This window comes from Gobio gobio (assembly GCF_949357685.1).
Source record: "Gobio gobio genome assembly, chromosome: 2".
Taxonomy (NCBI): domain Eukaryota; kingdom Metazoa; phylum Chordata; class Actinopteri; order Cypriniformes; family Gobionidae; genus Gobio; species Gobio gobio.
In genome coordinates, this window is record NC_137098.1 from 44,279,419 (window position 1) to 44,292,160 (window position 12,742).

The 12,742-nt window shown below is 37.0% G+C and overlaps 1 protein-coding gene across 1 annotated transcript in view; it reads left to right on the forward strand.

Annotated features, from left to right (window-relative positions):
- galr1b (galanin receptor 1b) overlaps positions 1–12,742 on the forward strand; it is a gene marked incomplete at both ends in the record, with an annotated part of 35,500 nt that overhangs the window by 21,950 nt on the left and 808 nt on the right. The gene's annotated exons all lie outside the window — the stretch shown is intronic.

Below are 12,742 nucleotides of genomic sequence, written 5' to 3' on the forward strand. Positions count from 1 at the left end.
CCCTTAGGCCTGTCAATCAGAATTTTATTGAAGCCTCTGAAAACAAATAGTGGAACTAAAGGAGATAATTGGCATCACAGAGTTTTCCTGTAGTTTGGTAATGTGTGAATAGTGTCTTAATATCAGTAAAAAAGACGGAACGCATATACATTTCAAACTCAGTAAGACCTCTCTTTTGATCGTGTCTACTCATTCCTCGCTTCTCTTTTTGTTCACCTGCATAGTTGGTGCCAAATATACTTGTTATACTTGGGCTTTTCTTTGTCCTCTGCTGCCATCCATTCAGCTTTGAACTTGTTGATTGAATGTAAATCCAAATGTGACGGCAGGGAAAATAAATGATCTAGTCTTGCAGTAAGGCACAAGAGGCTGTGTTGTAGTGCTGTTCAGGCTAATATACTTTTTTATGCTGGAACACATATTTCAATAATATTTTAAATTCAGTAAAAAAAAATACATAAAAATTACCAAATATATCTGCTAAATATTTGGCTTGACCAGAAAGCCGTTTTGATGAGTCCTTCACTTTGAACAAAAAAAAAAAAAACTGTAATGTACAATTGTGCAAGCTAATTTCTAATCCTTCAACTTTTCCATGACCATATAAATAGTCCCAGTGCTATTAGCAGCTTTACAGTTCACATGACACAACATATTTGTATGGTAGAATTAATACAAGTGCTTTAACAAAAATATCATCTTCACATATCTGTTTTAAACCATGTGGAATGCATTGCCCTTTACCATTGTAAGTGCTTTACTGTAAATGTGATTTTTTTTTTTTTTTTATCAAACTGCGAGACCAGTCAAAATGATTTTCTGGTCATTTACAGCCTGTCACAAATGCTGTTGATAGAGATTAACTTGTATTGAACCCCTATACTCTGAACTGTTATTTTTATATAATGCCTACATACTGTAGCATATAAAGTATTCAGAACCCTAAGACACATATGGTGCTCTAAACAAAACTTCATCCAATCGTATGTCCTATCAATCATTACACAAGAGTATATAAATAGCCGCTTACTCTCAGTCCTGTGGCAATACTTCCAGCATCCCACCTTCCCCCCACGTCATCCTTTATTTCTGTTATCTTTATGTATTGAATATTCTTTTGAATCCAAGGAGGGTCATTTATATCTCAAGTCAAGTCTCATGCTCAAGCCCCTCCAACATGTACATGAGAGTACTCCAAATATGTGTAACTTTATCTAATTTAAGGATCACGCAAATATTAACTCATAAATTATGTTTTTGTGTGTGTGTGTGTGTGTGTGTGTGTGTGTGTGTGTGTGTGTGTGTGTGTGTGTGTGTGTGTGTGTGTGTGTGTGTGTGTGTGTGTGTGTGTGTGTGTGTGTGTGTGTGTGTGTGTGTGTGTGTGTGTGTGTGTGTGTGTGTGTGTGTGTGTGTGTGTGTGTGTGTGTGTGTGTGTGTGTGTGTGTGTGTGTGTGTGTGTGTGTGTGTGTGTGTGTGTGTGTGTGTGTGTGTGTGTGTGTGTGTGTGTGTGTGTGTGTGTGTGTGTAAGGGCCTGGATACAGGATATAGTTTAAATCATTCTGCAATAATTTTGCTCTATTCAACTTGAAATTTGAACTTGTTTTCCCCTCTGTTAAATGGTTTTGTTTGGCTTAAATCTGACAAAGCATCATCCCTAAAGTAAAGCATGATAATGGCTGCATTACAGTATTGGGACACTCAATAATATGCCTTTTCTTTCAAGAATGTGCTAGAATTCAGTTCAGACACTGTCCCTAATCTACTGGCAATGTCTCTTCTTGACTGTATTTTGTTGGGCAGAAACATGATTAAATGAACATTGTATTGATTATGGACTGCACGGCTACACTCTAAAAAAAAAAAAAAGGTTCTATATGGCACCAAAAATGGTTCTTGGCTCGTAATCATAGGGGAACCTTTTTTAGTGCTATTTAGCACCAATGTTGGTGCTTCAGTGGTTCTTCAGCGGTTCTTCAGAGGTTCTTCAGCGGTTCTTCAGAGGTTCTTCAACGGTTCTTTGACTAAGGTGCTATATAGCACCTCTGAAGAACCGCTGAAGAACCACTGAAGCACCAAAATTGGTGCTATGTAGCACTAAAAAAGGTTCCCCTATGATTACGAGCCAAGAACCATTATTGGTGCCATATAGAACCTTTTTTTTAGAGTGTACTTGTGCTAGTAATTGCCATTTTAATGCAATTTAATGCACTTACACTTTGCTAAGGTAGAATCTGTATAATGTAAATGTGGCCTATTGAACTTACACACTTGCAGCTAAAATTGCTGTCAAAGGTGGCAGTACAATAACAGAACTGAGTTTGTTTAGCTTTCACTTTACATTGTGTTCATAATTCTTAGTTTTAATACACTGATGATCAGTATATCGATGATGTACACACTGTCCACACCATTAATATCACTGTCATACCTAGAGATAAACTTTGTAAAGCTTTAGATACTGTTGTTTTGACTCTGATTAAAGATTAAGAGTGAGAAGCTGAAAGATGTGTTAGAGTGCATAATGAAATAAAAGCAGAAACAAGACACTCGCTCCTCAACAGACAAGAGTCTGAGCTAGCAGCCATCAAAGGGAGACCCATTACAATGGTGTTGCACAACACAGCAAGAATTCCATTTCCTTTGAGATCAATGGATTGATGTTGCTGCCAAAGCTAACTCTTCTCAATTTGTGGCAGATAAGGACGCTGCATGCTGTAAGGAAAATACTTAGTTTACTTGTAATTGAAGTATAGAGATGGTGTGATGCCTCAAGAGGATAAACTGTGTATCAAAACAACTTAAAGTCTGCAGAGAGCTCAAGCTTTTAAATATATAATGACCACCATGCATTGGGCCGTGCTTGTAACAGTTTACCAGTAGGTAAAGTTTCAGAGGGAGGTAGTGTCTCTTATTGTGTTCTCATTGAGATCCTAAAGCTTTCTGTGAAATATCAGGGAATGGCTTTCCATGTCGCTGTGATTGGCTGATAAAACAGTCGATATAATAATAGTCACATATTTGTCCATATAATAAGTCAAATTGGTGGAAATGTATTGACTAATAAAAGAGTGAACAACTCACCCACCCATGCATCACTTTCAGTCACATCTAAAACAAACTAGAAATGAACTTGAAACCTCAAAGGATCTGTGAGTGAGCTGGTTCTTATAGTAAGCACTCAACTCAACAAATGTTAAATTAAAGGTGCACTTCCGAGCATGTGACCTTCATTGTGCCTGCGGTGTTCACAGTGCATTTGGTGACTAATGGTCTGAAATTAAGGGGTCTATAAATAATAAATAAACAACAGCCGGTAGAAAGAAATTGAATCCACTGAAAATATGATTGGTATTGTTGCTGTAAGTATTATTTTGAAGCAAGGTTTAAAGATGGATAAATGTGACACATCTCTTAAAAACTTAAAAACATTCAGATTTTAAAAATGTGTTTCTCGAGATGTGTATGTGGTTTGTTCTGTTCTGTTCTGCTCCGTCTATCTTTTTAAACACAAGAATGCCTTTCTTTTTAGTGCACAGAGCTAAAAGGATAGTATGGTATCAGGGTCATAGCACTAACACAATGCAATTTTAAGTGTTACATTACAAATGTTAATGTACTCTCTAGCTAAATGTTGTTCTGTATCCATCTCTTTTAGTTCTAGCATTACATTTCAATTTCCCATTCAGAAGTGGGTTGTGATATTTTTGTTTGGAATATTTGTATATATTCTTGCATATAATAAAGTTAATAAAGGCTGGATGGCGAGAACTGCTTTTGGCGCTTGAGTCGATATCTGGCGGGTCAGTTAGCAAAGCCGCGCCCACGTTATAGCACCCGTGCTGACACCGCTAACATCACACTCCTCAGTACTTATATTCGCCTCCCGCTGATTTTGGAAAATATTAAGATGAAATCTTCAGTAGTTTTGCATTGTAATGCTTTTTTCGTTGTTGATTAATTTGCTTTTGAGCTCCACTTACATATTTTCTTTTACTCATTTTTGCAGTTCATAAGCTTCCCTCTCAAAGCAGTTTAGGAATTTCTGATTTTGGGTTGGATAAAACAACAATGACAAAGGAAATTGTGATCGGCAAACACGGGTAGGCGGCAATTTGTACCAAAATAAAAGTCCTATTTAGTCACGTCATCATAAATCTTTATTAGTATTTATTTGCGTTAGTTTTTGGGAACCCACCACCATTTTTGAAACTCACCCTATTTGTCATCGATATAGACAGGGCTCTTGACAGTACATCTAAAAGTAATTTCCATGTATTTATTACAAACTACCTGAGTTGTTAGCAGGCCAATTCAGTTATAGTTCACTCTCTCACTTTCTAATTCTAATGCTTATGAACTGGAGCATTAAGGTGTTGTCAAAGACTTCTCATTTTCATGTAAGTGGATTATAAACTTGATGCAGCTTATGCAGATAGACTTATTGTCTTATCTCAGGAGTAGTGTAACATATTTGAAGGTTAACACTCAAATGAGATGCAAGTGAAGGAGACAGGGAAAAGTGATAGATAATTGGGAGAATTATTTGAGATAGAGCAAAACAGTCTTGTAAGAGAAAGAAAGAGGACCAAGGGAGAGACCAAGGAGAAGAGAACTGAAACATAATTGCAGACAGTGGGGGTCACAACAGGTGTCTGACCACTGACAAACCCTTTCAGCCCATAGTAACAGGCTAAAAACTGTTACAGTACCTTCACAAATCGTGCTGTATAAACTTGTTTTTCTTTTGCCCAGGGTACCGACAGTTGGTTTTGTGGATGGTGGCAGAGGGGAAATAACAGTAATTATGTTTGAATCAGTGTGAGAGCTGTTATTAGCCACCCATTATTTTCTGCTGTCCATTCACGCCATCCAAAAATTTACACATTCACACCTTTTTTTTTTTCTCCTGGTGTTTGTGAAACAGTGGACAGAGCTAAGGTCAGTCATCAAATGTAAGAAAGAAGAATGCCTCTCAGTGTGTGTATTTTAGTATTGTGTTTACATTTTGCTCATAGTTTGATGTGTGGACAAAGATATTTAGGCCTCCCCATGGTGCTCGTCCTTCTGCTATCACAAAAATGAAACATGTTTGGGTAACACTTTACAATAAGGTTCATTAGTTAACGTTAGTTAACTGCATTAGTTAACATGAACTAATAATGAACTGCACCAACATTTACTAATGCATTATTAAAATCTTGTTACATGTGAACTAGCATGAACAAACCATGAACAGCTGGATTTTTATGAACTAATGTTAACAAAGATTAACTAATGCTGAACAGAGGTGTTGTTCATGTTAACTGTTGTATTAACTAATGTTAACTAATACAACCTTACTGTAAAGTGTTACCCATGTTTGTGATATTTTTGAAGATGTTTCATTGCTTATGGCCCTAGTGCCCACAGCTTCTGTTTCACCTAAATTCCTTAGATATTTATGCAATGGATGGTGTCATTATGGTTGTTATGCATGTCAATGAGAGTTTTAATATCTGAAAAAAGGCTGCAGTTGTAGAAATTACAATAATTTACATCACACAAGGAGTAACGGTCAATTTTATAATGGTTACTTTTCTGAAATGAGACTTCCTCAATGACATATGCGGTGGGCAAATGTGACCTCCAGAGGGTGCAGCCTCCGAACTGAGTCACAGCATCTGTATGATCAGCATTTTATTCACCACACTGTATTCAACAACATTTCCTCAGGTACACCAGGCTGTAAAACATTGAATGCTTCATCTCTATATAGTTTCAACTCTATATAGTTTCTTATGTACTGCCTTGTCAAACGAGTTGTATGAAACGTATAGTAATTCTTAAATCGGAATAAGAAATTCCTTAGACACTAGAGGTGCACAATTAATCGTTAAGGGCCAGTTCTCCAAAATTAATCTGATAATCGGCTATCGGATTGGATCAAATCTTGAAAATGGGTTGTGTGAAAAGTGTGTATCTGGATCAGGGTGATCCAATCCGATTTTGCTTTGAAAAACCAGCACAAAAGTAAGATGGATTACCTGATCCTGGATGGCATAACATGGGGTTTCCAAATCCAGATCCTTCTGACCACTGACAACTGACCCTAAAAGATCAAGATCTCGATTCAAACACCCACGTGATCTCATTCCTAAATGACATTCGGCTATGTGTATTAAACCTTTAACAAGTGCGATCACTGTAAACATTCAGATCTGAATTGGCACTGACCCAGCTTCACAAAAAGTATTTTCAACCACAGAACATCATTTATTTCTGTTACAATAATTCAAATGATCACAGAAGTACTGGAATAAAAGTTTATAGTTCGGATATGAACACAGATGTCTACGGTAGCGATTTAAATTAGATTAAATCACCAATCAACAATTCAATCAATTATCAACAATTGACTATTAAAGATTGTATTAGTCATTTAATCATTCATTCAAGAGATTTTTTTATTTTTTTAAACTGATTAATTCAGTAATGAAATAAGTGAAGTCTTAATGGGCGAGTCAATGAATCATTCATTCAAACGTAAATTATTAATTGAATTCAATTGCTGCAATTAACATTTTGTGAGAACCACTAGTAAATTCCGTTTTTTAGTTGCTGTTCAGAATCACAGGAGAAATGTGATCTATATTTTAAACCAAAAAAAAGTGTGATTCTCAGTTTATCCAGAATAGTGCAACCTAGCTCTACTAGAGACCCATACATAATTTAGATTTTCAAGTTATATTGTATCCTATGCTATTTACTTGAAATTAGAATTGACCATATTTACTTTCTGAAAGTAAACATTATATTTATAAATCTTACTTTCTTCTAAGGAACACTAAAGTTGTTTTGATGAATGAAACAACAATGGACACCATTGACTTCCATTGTATGGACAAAAACACTGGAATGTATTTTGTTTTTTACATAAAGCCATACAGGTCTAGAATGACATGGGGATGAGTAAATGTCAGGGTTCTGGTTGGTCTTATTCTTAGTTTGGTGACTGTAAGATGCTGGGACATCTGGGCTAAGGAACGACTACTCCCGAGAAAACAAAGGATGTTTCGGGAAATTAATTAATAATGGTTAATTTGAACTCTCTCTAGTGAAAATGGCATCCCCACCGACCACACAAAGTCTATCACCTTAATTTACATTTCATCCCCATCACCCGCATCTCTCCTCATGCTGAAATTCACCCAAAATCTACATGGGTTATTGTGAACAAGTACTATACAGTATTATACATGTTTGGAATCATATGAAACGACTGGTACAAAGGTCTCATTCCCACAGAAGTAAAGCAAAAGGTAACAAAGGTTTTAAGAATTTAGAGTTGCTGGGTTATTGTGCTGGGTGTGTCCTCTGCCAATTGGTCTTTACCTCCTGTCCTCAATAAGGTGTAAACTACAGGTCTACAGGACTTGATTAATGCAAATTCCCATTGTGAACTCATGTTTACATGTGAAAGAGGTTTCTGTCTTGGTCTGGTTTTTAAGGGAGGTTGCAGAAGGGTCAGGTCAGCCTGTAATGATGGGTGTCTTTCAGACACTCAGCGTTATGTACTTTTCAGATGTCAGGTATCTATCTTTTATTCTTTACTTCAGAGAATTTGATGTTATGTATAGATGGTTTCATCAGACGCACGTGCATTGCCACGGTTACGCGCCTGGCCTGAAGTTAACTTCCAGTCTGTGTTTGTTTATCGGTCTGGCTAGTGGATAGTATGGCGCACTACTCAGTAGAAACACATTTTTGACTTACTATTCTTGGATAACATGATATAAATATTAACGATCAAGCAGAGAGCATATGATCTCTTGCGCTCAAGGCTGTTGGACATAGTGGTGTATTAGAGGTAAAACATTATATTAATACGGTTCAGTTTCTTGCACAAACTGATCGTTTCGTGTCTTAAGACATCAATGTGTCCTCACAAGCCGCAGGGTTTAATTTGGATTTGTCATAGATTTTGTTACCATTTGAATGCTTTATACAACTGACAGACTGCAACAGTTGAATTTAAAAATCTTCAATTTGTGTTCTATTGAAAAAAGCAAGTTGTAGTTGCGGGAGTGGGTTGTTTAACAGTTTTTAACTGGTCTTCTGGTCGTTATGAGTGATATTAAGATCGTCTCATTAAATGTTAAAGGGGTCAACCATGTAATTAAGAGACAAAAAAATCATCTCTTACCTTAAAAAGGTTTTCAGTTCTTCCTTTAATTCTCACAGTAGGGGTGTAGCAATTTTAATTCATAAGAAGCTAAATTTGGTTAAGAATTTAGAGAATATTTATTAATAACCCCTTACGGGTTTTGCGGAAATGATTAGATGCAGCATGCTCAGACTTCAAATCTTGACTAGGAAAGTGGAGACCTCGATGCTCTTTGCAAGGCAAAGGCTTTATGAATACAGCAATTAGCCAGGTCACTTATTAGCACGATTGGCCAGAGGCAGGAACAAGGCAAGCATGATTTCATCACTCAAAGATTACAAGGGCAGTTCAACTCATGATTCTAAACAAATGAACACCATTATGAGACAGTTTTATCAGAAGTTGTACTCCTCAGAGACTAATGTCTCAATTGAATTGTTTCATATGATTCTTTTTTAAACTGAATCAAACTCCCTAGCCTATCTGAGGAGCAAAAGGCGGACCTGAATAAGTCCATCTCAAAGGAAGAAGTGCTAGACACAATTAAGTCTTTGAAAGGTGGTAAGGCTCCAGGCCCTGATGGTTTTGGCCCAGAGTTCTACAAAAAATTAGTAAATGTATTTTAGAACCTCTAACAGGGATGTACATTGATTCGTTTAAAAAGCATGCATGAATGCTCGAACGCTCCTCTTTCCCCCCGGACAATTCTTTTGATTTTTGGTCAAGTTTTTCATTTTAGTCTCGTCTTTTTTCGTCAGTGATATTGCATGTTTATATAGTTACAGTTATCGTTTAAGGACGTTTTTGTCATCTCGTCTTAGTCATGGAAAAAAAGGTTGTTAACGAAATGAACACTAATCAAAGCAAACTAACAACTTTGAATTAAATTGGTGCGGTATCCTGTTATAGATAAACATCAACCATGCCTGTTGACAGTTGTGTAGCTATTTTCGCTATTGTCCTTGCTTGCTTCTTCACGATACCTGCAAAACTTCTGAGGATTCGGCTGTGCAGGTCCACGATAATACTGCCTGGCCTTGAACATGGGCTGGTATATGCAAATTTTGGGGGCGTTAATATTAATGATCCCGACTGTTAAATCACACTCTGTGTTATGTTGGGATTCGCCCATTTTTCAGTGGTATTTTTCATGCACAAGATTTACATATGAAGGAGAAAACAATGGTGTTTGCGGCTCATGGTATATCGGTTCCAAGTACAGAACTCTTTTTATTCAACTATGCCAAGGTAAATTCAGTTTTCCATTCTATGGCACCTTTAAGGTTTTACAATTGGGCTTGTCATACCCGTGCGGTTTGGAATTGACTGCAGTCTCATTTAGAATCCTTGCCCTGTGTGAATGAGTGGGCTGTGATGCCATACTCATTGTTAAGTCTGCTTACAAGCGGTAAGGGTCTTAGGCCGTTGCCTGAAATAAAAAATAATCCTATCCTTTTCAACACGGTTAAAGTGTGGCAGGATATTGTGAAATTTGCAGGGATAAGGGGCTTTTTGTCAGGTCTGACTCCATTAATTGGCAATAGAGATTTTGTCCCTGGCATTCAAAAATCTGTTTCATATGCATGGAAAGGGGAGGAGAATGGTTGGGGATGTATACCTAGATAAAACCTAAATGATATTTAACCAACTAAGGGAGAAATTAAATCTTGAAAGTAGTAGATTTTGGGGATACCTCCGGATTTGGCAGTTTATCACCTCAGGTAACCTCAAGCCTCCTGATATACAGCGATATTGTTCTTTTTTTGTTGAAATTTACTGATATGCAACACCTTATTTTAAAGGTTTACTTTCTTTTTTATTCAATGGATCACAGTGGTATTGATCATATCTGACGTACATGGGAGAAAGATCTTAATAATGAGTATATTGATGATGATTGGGTAGATGCTGTTAAATCGATCAGAAGAATATTTACTTGAAATAGAATATTCCAAACGCAATACGAAATTTTACTGAGACTATATTACTCAACGCATTCTGAATAAGGTGAATAATAATCACTCTCCATTATGTAATAAATGCCAAAGTGAAATTGGAACTTTTATGGCATTGTCCAGCCATTACAAAGTTCTGGGATGGGGTGGCACAGAAGATGGGTGATATTTTTAACGCAACATTTCATAAGGACCCTGGGTTTTTCTTACTTTGTCTGCCAGCAAAAAGCATTGTTTTATCTGCTAACCGGTTTCTAGTATGTGATAAGCTTCTGTTACTTGCTAGAAAATGCATTCTAATTGAGTGGATTCATGCTAGACCCCCTTCACTCTCACTCTGGTATCGAGAGATCTTCAGATGGAGAGACTAACCGCAGTGTTGAGTTTAGATAGTACTTTGTTTGAACGGACATGAGGGCCAGTTATGGAGTACTTACCAACTGAAGTACTCAGTTGGTAAGTACTTCAGTTGAAGGGCAAGCATTCGTATGAAGAGGAACATGGTACAGAATTTGACATTAGAATAAATATAAATTAATCTTTATTAAAGTTACAAAAGTAATTTAGTCAAGAGCACTGAGTGATTTCTTTGTCCTTTTGTTGTTTGATTAACAACAAAAACACAGCAGCAGGTTTATTAAAGCTGCAGTCCGAAACTTTTTTTTTTGGTTAAAAATGATCCAAAATCAATCTTTGAGCAAGTACATAACCAAATCTCCTTACCTTAGCCCGATTCACAACGATAAGCCTGTAATAATGTGTTATAAAAGCCTAAGTGGTAGGCTACGTCATGTCTGTAAACATAAAGGAGGAGTCCGGCTAGTAGGCTATCACATGTGAAGATGCTGCAGGTTTTATGGCTATAAATGCTGGAGTAATTAAACGTATAATTTGGCCAATTGTAATCCAGAAAGGTCCAAATGACAATCCTCAGTCACAACTGGAGATTCATCTGTAGTCAAAAGCAAAAGATTAGACTGTACAAAAATTTAAATCTGCAGGTAACATTAATATACCCACTAAAAACATGTAGTCACACTATATTGATGTTGTTAACAATAATAATAATTTGCATGGTTTTATGTGATATGAGCTAAGTGATTGTTAGATTTAATCACCGTTGGTAGTGTGATATATTGTAATGCTTTTTTTTTTTCTCAGTTGGTCAGAACAAATGTGGCAGACTTTACTTTTTCAGATGACATTTTCTGGTGAAAATTCTTATTTTGGTCATACTTCCAAGACGTATAATCTATGATTCCGAAGTACAGTATCCAAACCGGTGCAGTGACTGACAGCCAGCCACACATAATCCTCAAAACATTAGATTCATCCGTGCTGAGGAGCCATGCCAATGCACAATCCACGTAAAGATGATAATGCCACAAATAACTGCAATTGCAGGTTTCAAACAGAGATGGCGACAAAGAGGCAAAACTTACGGACTCCGCAGTATTCAAGCGCTATCTGAGACGCGGCTTTCTGGGCACACACTTCGGATGTCTGTAAACGAACAGAAATGATGTTATACATAATCATGCAACAGTTTAAGTTTTTACTTGCATATATTATTTAGTTTTAATCCAAATGATACATGTGTGCTGTGTGAGCGAACAGTAATCAAGAGCATGCAACCGAAGTGCGCATGCTCTCTCTTTTTACCGTCCATTAATGTTAGTATTATGTGCCTCGTTTTACCATCTTTGCTATTGACCTAACTACAAACTTTTCAGCGATGTCTGTGTAAAAGGGATGTGCGCTCAACAAGCTTGCACGTCTGTGCCGCTGCACGTTCAATACACTCTGCTTTTTGATTATCAGCTTGCGCACAGCAGCTATATAGACGTAAATATTTAATTTGATTAACATTCTCTTAATTCAATATATTTACTTTAGACATCCTTCTCTGATGTATCCTCTCTGTTTGCTCTGTTGTCTGTGTTTCTATGTCACAAGCACTGTACTGGTATCGGTCACTGCATGCTATCGGTTGTTGGTATCTAATTTTAATGAGTACAAGTACACGAGCACAGTATACCAATACCAATACTGGATCCCTTGTCCAGTCCAATCCCTTGTTTCAAGTATGTGAACTTGTGCATTTGTTCTACCACTGGAAGTGTTGAAATATTTAAAAATCTGCCAAATATATTGAATATAATCTATATTGGCATATGTTTATCCTAACTTTGCTAATGTTGCTTTACTCAGAATTATTCTATCACAAGCAATACATAACCATAAGCAAATCACATTGTGTGGGCTGTGGTTTCTGCCAGGCAGATGCTCTCCACATGGCCGGTGCCAACTATAGACTGGTCTTATATCTGCTAACGAGTTCATGTATTGGTGGAAGGTTTCATGGTGTGGCGAAAACAACCTGCTGCACAAAGTTGAATGTAATCTTCAGAAAATTGGCGTCCCTTTCAGCCTCTCTTCCAGCATCATTCATAATGCCAGGCACCATTTATTTTATAGAATTTGGAGCGACTACATAACATCCATTAGAGGATGCATCTCTTGCCGCTACACATTACTGGTAATTTTCGTATCATAATTGAGTTCATTCTGCTCTCATCAATCATCTTTTGGTGTGGAGCTTTACCTGCCCACTCAAAGGATGCATTGCTTCATCTGTCGCAGG